Source organism: Herpailurus yagouaroundi, unplaced genomic scaffold (genome assembly GCF_014898765.1).
Source record: "Herpailurus yagouaroundi ecotype Mexico unplaced genomic scaffold, PumYag 211, whole genome shotgun sequence".
Lineage (NCBI taxonomy): Eukaryota > Metazoa > Chordata > Mammalia > Carnivora > Felidae > Herpailurus > Herpailurus yagouaroundi.
Genome location: NW_024412442.1, coordinates 8,323,163 through 8,331,546, shown reverse-complemented (window position 1 = coordinate 8,331,546; position 8,384 = coordinate 8,323,163).

The window sequence follows — 8,384 nt, the reverse complement described above, 5'->3', positions numbered from 1 at the left end:
TACTTAAACCTACCAAACGTTGGAAATTAGCCCAGGTGACCTTAAACGTGCTCAGAACACTTACAGTAACCTCCAGTTGGGCAGGATCATCTACCACAAAGCCTATTTCATATATTAAAAAGGTGTTGGGTGTCTCATATAATTTATGAAATACTGTAAAGTGAAAGACAGGATATGGGTACAGAGTGGCGGGAAAGGGTCTGTCGTTGACCCCACGAGCTGTATTCTCTGCTCCCGCCCAGCCTCGGGAGAGGGGGAACCACACAGAGCACTAGCCCCGGGGAAAGATTGAAATTCAGATTCAAAGTACAGTTTCTACTGAGTGCCTTTTGCTTTCACACCATCCTTAAGTTGAACCATTGTGAGCTGGGACCATCTGTATGTTAGAAGAAAGTGTGACTTTTAAGTCTTTCAGAGGAAACAGATTTTTTTTCAAAAACAAGAAACAGCGCTCTAAACTCTCATTACACATCTGGATCATCGGTTCCCCTCACCCCGATCAATATCTGTGCCTGAAAAGGAGGCTCTGGATCTATTCACACGAGAAGGGAGGGGGGCGTTAGCAATACTAGCCGAGGACCACTGTGTCCGTCATCATACAGGGGATTTTATAAATATCCTCCCTTGTGTGTCCTTCAGAACGATGTGGGCACAATCTCGTGATCGCGTCCATTTCACAGATGAAGAAACAGACGTTCCCTTAATTTCATCATTAGGAAGAGCTGCCAACTTCGACTTCTCTTTTACCGATTTGGCCTGGGAGGTGCCAAGGTGCACAGAGACATCTTCCCTACCCGTAAGGCCCTTCCCCTCAAGTGCTTTCCTGCCCAGGCTGCTTGGCGTCCTCGGCGGATAATCCAGCTGGGGGCCGCTCGTCCCGTGTGTGAAAGTCCGAGGGGGATCAGCAACCACTGGGGGTCCTTCGAGTGAGGGGTCTCTGTCCATCGCGGCATCTTACCGCAGAGATTTACGCAAGATTTAATATCTGTTTGGCCCAGAAGGTCCACGCTTCTCTGGCCCTGTCGCTTGAGCTAATGAAGACGAATACCACACATAAAAAGAGCTGACGTGTGCTGGGAACTGTCCTGAGCAGATTCTATACCAAACCTTTACACTAGGACCTCATTTTATCCCACAAGAGCCCTGTGGACTTGGTATTCTTCCTGCCCTTTAACAGACGAAGCAACTGAAGCTGTGAGTGGTCCTGCCCCTGGCAGAGGGGCAACTTGACCTTGGTTCCAAGCCCGGTTCTTAGCTACTAGGCTGCTGTGTCTCAAGGAGTAGGCCATACAGGTCAACGTCATCGGGGCTCCTTTTAAATGGGCACATTCTTGGGTCATAACCAAAGCGTACTGAGCTAGAATCTCTGGAACCGAGGCTAGGGGCTTGAGTTTTCGTCCGATTTCTCTGGTGAGAGGCCCCCGGGGGGCTCAGTCGGTTGAGCATCTAAATCTTGATTTCAACTCAGGTCATGATCTCACCGTCGTGGGTTTGAGCCCCACATCAGGCTCTGCGCTGACGGTGTGGAACCTGCTTGGGATTCCCTCTCTCTTTCTCTGCCTTTCCCAGGCTCGTTCTCTCTCTCTCTCTCTCTCAAAATATTTAAAAAAGATTTCTCTGATGCCTCTTTTGCACATCAAAATTTGAGAAGCACTGTAACATGCTGTGACTGAAGGAAATTTCCCAGTTGCAGGATTACACTTACCGGGCAAGGGCGCTCCCTACGTCCTACACTTGAACTTAGGCATTAGTGCAGACACCTTGCAGCCAGATCGCTTTGGTAATTGAGGCAGAAATCACCAACCGTTCCCGTCATCACTGCAGCGTTTACATAAAGTAAAACAAATCCCCGCACTGTCCTACTCGTATCCACCATCAGAGGATGCGGGCTCTCTGGTCAGCGAATGAGGGCTTGGAGTAGTCCGAGGATCTGAAGGAGCCGTGGCCAGAGGCCGCAACCAGGAGAGCCAGAACCACTCACTAAATGAGCCTAAGTGAGTCACCCCTTCCTTGTGAGCACCCAGCTTCAGCGTCTCTGCACCATGCACAGTCCTAGAGCAACACCTCCTCCCCTTGATTCCATAAGATGCCCCGTGATTCGAAGGGCTGGACAGAGTCTCGTGGATGAGCCCGAGATGAATCTCGAGGAGATGAAACCAGCAACCTAAGTCTTTGTCGTCAGTGTGGCATCATTCCTGCAGCCAGGCTGAGCTCGAGGCTCTCCAGTAGGATTTCGGACACACAACGGCCTGGAGAAGAGTTCCTGACTGCGGTGAGGGAGGAGGCTGTCTGGGCCAATGCACACAGCTCCACCAGGAGCCGCGGCTGCAACTAAGCCTATTCAAAAAGATTTGGAGGGAAAAAAAGAGATGGAGAAGAGGAGGCAGAGGAGGAGGAGGAGGAGGGCAGCCCTAGGTGTGGCTGTTCCTCATGAGCTCACGAAAACCAGAGGGCAAGCACTGTTCATCCCTGGGAGACCCAGGTTAACTCAGGTACCGTCTCCAGAGCACCTGCTGTCAGCGAGGACTGGGGCAGGAGCGAGCGCCATGAAGACAAGGGGCAAGGTTCTGCCCGCACGGAACTTTCGGTCTACGAGGAAGATGGACGTTGAACAGGTGGCTGGGTGCCCTGGGAGGATTCCAAAAGTGGACACACGCATGTGGGGTAGCTTACAGCCAGGGGCTCCAGGGAGGCCTCTCTGGGGAGGTAATGCTTGAGAGAAGGCGTAAAGAATAAGCGTTAACTGGGAAAAAGGGGGGGGTGTTGAGGCTCGGGAAGGGGAAATGGGGTGTCCGTGGCGTGGGTCCCCGGCAGAGGCCCAGAGAAGGGACAGTGTGCACCCGCGTGGAACAGAAAAGAGATTTCCCAAGAACTGAACCACGCACACACTCTGAAAGTTTGACTACGACCTGATTGTAATTTCCCAAAGCAGAGTTCGCCACATTTTGCCCGTGAAGTGTCTGGCCCGAAGTCAGACAGCAATTGTAAGAAATGAAGACCATTTTGAGTGAGAAAGTCGGTATCTGATTCATCTGCCATTCACAGCCACCTCATCTGGAGGGGTAAATTCTTCTTCTCCTTTCCAGAAGTGCATCTCGGAAATGAACACCCCGGCACTGTCACCTCTCTAATTTGTTTCCGGTGGTGACAGCTATTCTAGAATGTTCTCGTGATAACTTCATGGCCCCTTTGAAGACCGAAGGGAATACGAATGATTACAGCTTGCCTGGTTGCCTTTGTGGCATAGGCTACCTTTAAGCAAAACTGATGACGACAGAGGCTCTTACGTAGCGTAGTTAAGGGCAGTTTTTCCGAAGCCTGAAGTTCAGAAATCCTCAAACAGATTTCCCATCCTTGGAGAAAAATATAGGGCACTGTAGACACACCAGTCAAAAGATGGTATTTTCATATTCTTCTTAGGTCACGTCTCTTTCTTTGCCTCCACATTTCGTTTTGAAGTTCATTCCTCTGTCTTGTCATTGGATTGATTCTTGCCTCCCCGTTGAGATCTCTCTGCATATGCCACAACCTGAAACACCTTAAGAAATGCCCTAAAATTGTTTAACATCAGACCTTCCTCTACAAAATGGCATCACCTGCCCTGGGGCGCCCGGGTGGCTCCGTCAGTTGAGCGTCTGACTTTGGTCATGATCAAAGGGTTCATGAGTTCGAGCCCCGCATCGGGCTCCGTGTTGACAGCTCGGAGCCTGGAGCCTGCTTCCGATTCTGTGTCTCCCTCTCTCTGCTCCTCCCCTGCTCACATTCTTTCTCTCTCTCTCTCTCTCTCTCTCTCTCTCACAGAATAAACATTGAATTTTTTTTTTTTTTTTAAAAAGGAAAAGTTTGTGATTTCAGACGGACGTCCCCAGGGAGCCCTCTTCCATGCGAAGGCATAAACCACTGACTCACGCAAAGCCAAAGTAGGATTTAGATGCCATTAGCATGGCTGTTGTTGGTTGATCTCTCTTCTGTATTTCTAATCCTACCCACCCCAGAAGAGTTGACCATCCTTGATAAGATAAAATTCTTCTTCTGAACATGTTCTAGTGAACTTGACGAATGCCTGGGCCTGGGTGCCCCACAGTAATAAGCATGTGATGACAGAAGGATCTGGGAGCCTCAGGCATCTTCATCATCGGCTCTGATTTTATTATTAAAATTTGACTTTAACAGAATTAAGTCAATAATATACCGCTCTGTCAAAACCACTATGGGACACCACAAAACACATCTATCATAAGACAAAGTGTTGGCAAAGATGTGGAGAAATTGGAACCCTTGTACATTGTTGGTGGGCACGTAAAATAGTTTGGCTTCTGTTTTCTGTGGAGTACAGTTTGGCGGTCCCTCAAAAAGGTAAACATAGAATTACCATATGACCCTGCAATTCTACTCCTATGTATAGACCCTCCAAAATGCAAACAGATACTCAAAAAGTACATGTTCATGGGAGCACTATTCACAGTAGTCAAAAGGTGAAAACATGCCAATCATCCACCATTGGATGAATGGACAGTTGAACTGTGGCATACCCATACGATGGAATATTATTCATAAAAAGGGAGAAAGCGCTGATACGTGGTATGATGTGGACAGACCTTCAAGACTCACGTAAAGTGAAAGAAACCAGACGCAAAAGTTCACGTATTGTACGATTCCAAGGATATGAAACACCCAGAGTAGATAAATTCATAGAGACCGCGGGCATCAACGGTTGCCAGAAGCTAGAGGGAAGGAAGTGGAGGAACAGCTTAATGGGTCAGGGGTTTTACTTGGAGTGACGGGAATGTTCTGGAACTAGACAGAGGTACTGGTTGCACTATATACTGCATACGTACTAAATGTCACTGAATTAGTCGCTTTAAAATGATTAATATGGGGGTGGCTCTCGATTTCAGCTCCGGTCATGATCCCGGGGTTGTGGGATTGACCCCCGTCGGGGAGTCTGCTTGGGATTCTCTCTCCCTCCCTCTCCCTCTCCCACTTGTGCTCTCTCTATCTCAGAAATAAATAACAATACATAAGTAAATTTAAGAATGATTAATTTTATGTTGCATGAATTTTACCTCCACAAATAGTTTTTTACAAAGAAAAAAATAAAAATAACATGTGGCCCTGCAAAAAAACTTCAGTAAGTGTAAAATCTTATTGCTGAAAGGAACCTGCTAAATCAGTAATTCATACACTTCATTTCCAGACCAAGCCGAACCAAACATATACTTTATTTCTGTAGGTTTGAAGACAGGAATACAGCAAATGTCTTCTACTTGTTTTGTTATGTTTTCCTGGTGCATCAGCGTCTTCTTGAGAGAAAACGTTATGGAACTTTTTTTTTTCGAACCATCTGTCAAAGCTTTTCTCTCTTGGAATAACTGCACAGGAGAATTTTACACATCCTCTTCAGATTCGAGAGTATGGCGTCATCACTCAATCCCCTGGTACATCCAGGACCCACGAGGACCGTGAAAACTGGAATAAACCATTTTTCATTTTCACAGTCACTGCAGGGGTATAGGTAATCTCCCTTGACGGAGGAGAAAAAGGATCTCCATGGTTTTAGACAGTCTTTTGGTCTAGATAACGCCCACGGTATTTGCTTCAAAGAATTCAGCACAGCCAGTCTACAACACTCAGCCCGTCCCCAATCCCCTCCCCCAGGCCCTTCTCTGTTATTCCGTTTTCTGTCCCTCATCCTCTGTACTGTCCCAAACAACTTCACCCTGAATTCTGGCTCGTTTCCTTTCTCCATAATGTTCCCTCCCCTGGATTTTTATCCCTTCCATTTCTCCAGCTCCCCTTTGACCATTCAAACTTGTACACGCATATGGATTTTATTAAATTCTTTTAAATATAAAAATATTATAAAATTATGGGGTGGCTCAGTTGTTAAGCATCTGACGTCAGCTCGGGTCATGATCAGGTTGGTGAGTCTGAGCCCCGCGTCGGGCTCTGTGCTGACAGCTCAGAGCCTGGAGCCTGCTTCGGATTCTGTGTCTCCCTCTCTCTCTGCCCCTCCCCCGCTCATGCTCTGTATCTCTCTCTCTCTCTCTCCTTCAAAAATAAATAAACATTAAAATTTTTTTTAATTGTTACAAAATTAAAAGCATAATTATAAATCATTATTAGTATAAAATATATTGCTTTAATTTAAAAAAACCCTTTCTTTCAAGAAGTCTGTTCTTGAAATCTGAGACCTAGTATGACTTAATCACCTGGCCATTCTTTCTGAAAACTATCTTCATAATGAGTAATTCTGTAAAACATTTTAACACCAGATCACAGGGAATAGAATAACAGCGATTCACACTCTCATGAATGGTACTATTTAATGTAATTATGGGATTTGGGAGATGGACAGGAAAGCTTCCATAACACATGGCAAATGGATAAACTATTAGCTATTTGGCACTTTCCTTGCTACGGACTGAACGTTTGTACTCCCCTCCCCCCAAATCCATATGTTGAAGTCTAATCCCTGGGGGGATGGTGTCTGGAGGTGGAGCCTTTGGGACGTGATTAAATCATGAGGGTAGAACCCTCATGATAAGCCCTCATAAGAAGAGACTCTAAAGGAGAGAGATGAGGTCTCTCCACCATGTGAGGACATGGCATGAAGGCAGCGGTCTGTAAACCTGCAAGAGAGCCCTCACTCAGAACCCAACCACGCTGGCTTTCTCTCAGACTTCGGGCCGCCAGGGCTGTGAGAAATAAACATTGGTTAAGCCACCCAGCTTATGGTATTTCCACGAGAGCAACCCAGACAAAGACATGCCTTTCGATAATTCAAAAAAAAGAGTCTTCTTGGACATCCGTATGATGAATCTCTAAAAGCCACTAACCAATGATTTTGTCAGCTGTCCCCAAGGAAAGCACCTTCTTGCCTCATGAAGAGCCAAGACACTCAAAAAGGAAACATGTCGCTTACAGGAACAGAGAAGAGTGTTTCGTCTATTTGTTTTCTCAACAAATAACCAGCTAACTTCTTCTAAGAAGAAAAAGGAGCCGAATGTCTGCCTCTCTTCCTTGATCTGTGCCAAACCCATGACATGTCTCAAGCATCTTCTTCACAGAAGACATTCGCTTACTACCTAATTCTGTAACATGTGTCAGGTGAGAAACACCTGTTTCCCATGTTTTGAGGCCATGGTGGCTGGTTTCCCAATGAAAACCTCAGTCCCAGTCCGAGTGGTTGTGACAACGTATCCTCCAGTGTGACCTGTGTGGCTGCAGCATGGAATGGAGTGGGGAGAGACACGGACCACCCCTATGATACAACCTTAACTGACACCGCACCTCAAACAGGATGCCAGTCGCTCCTCAAACAAAATACTTCTCGAGAGAATCCAGGAGCAATTTCAGGAGCGGAGAATAACCCACAGACATCCTGCCTTGCTTGTCTATAATTGACAAGGTCTGCGGACAAGAGAGTCATTTCTGCATGACAACAAAGAAAGTCATTTTCAATTCCGTCTGTGAGAAAAAAGAAAACAAACAACTTCAGTAAACATTTATCGAGTGCTGTATTAGTTTGCTTGACTGCCCTAATAAAATACCACAGGTTGAGTAGTGTAAGGGACAGACATTCATTTTCTCACAGCTCTGGAGGCCGGAAGTTTAAGATCAGGGCATTGGCACTTTTGGTTTCTTCGGAAGCATCCTTCCCTGTGGGGGGCTGTCTGGTCCCTGTGTCCTCTCCTGGTCTTCCCTCTGGGTCCCTGTCCTAATCTCTTCTTCACATCAGGACACCAGCCATTTCGGATTAGGACCCTCTAGTGGCTTCATCTCACCTTAATTACCTCTTCAAATATTCTACCTCTCAATAAGGTTACACTCTGTCTCCACAATTGTTTCCATTCTTAGGTTTTTCCCACTAATTCAATTTGCCTACATAGCACACAAACCTCCTATTCCTTGTATTTCATCCCTATCTTTTGATCCAGGTAAATGTTTTTATTATCTAGGTACCAGTCACAAATCCCGATCCAAGCCTGATTACACCATAACATCGTATTTGTTAACCTTATTCAGTTTAAAGAGATTTGTCTTCCAATTTCCCATGCCTTGATTTATACGCAGATACTTTTCATTGCAAGCGTGTTTTCCAAATTATTCTCTTATTTATTCTTTTCGGCTGAAAATTATCAGGTATTTCCTACACTTCATTTCTCCTCCCCATCACCCCCGTTGACTTTCACGGTAACAAGCCGTCCACTTTAATCTGACTCTTTTTTTCTATTCTTCTCTCAAGCGTTTCTGCGTTCAGTCACCTAAATCAAGTTAATGAATCGTCTGCTACCTCAAGCCCTCGGACACCTGCTCCCTGAGCTCACCGTTCTGGTCTCGTCCATTAGGACCCCTGAAGACGGATCTCTGAGCCAGACTTG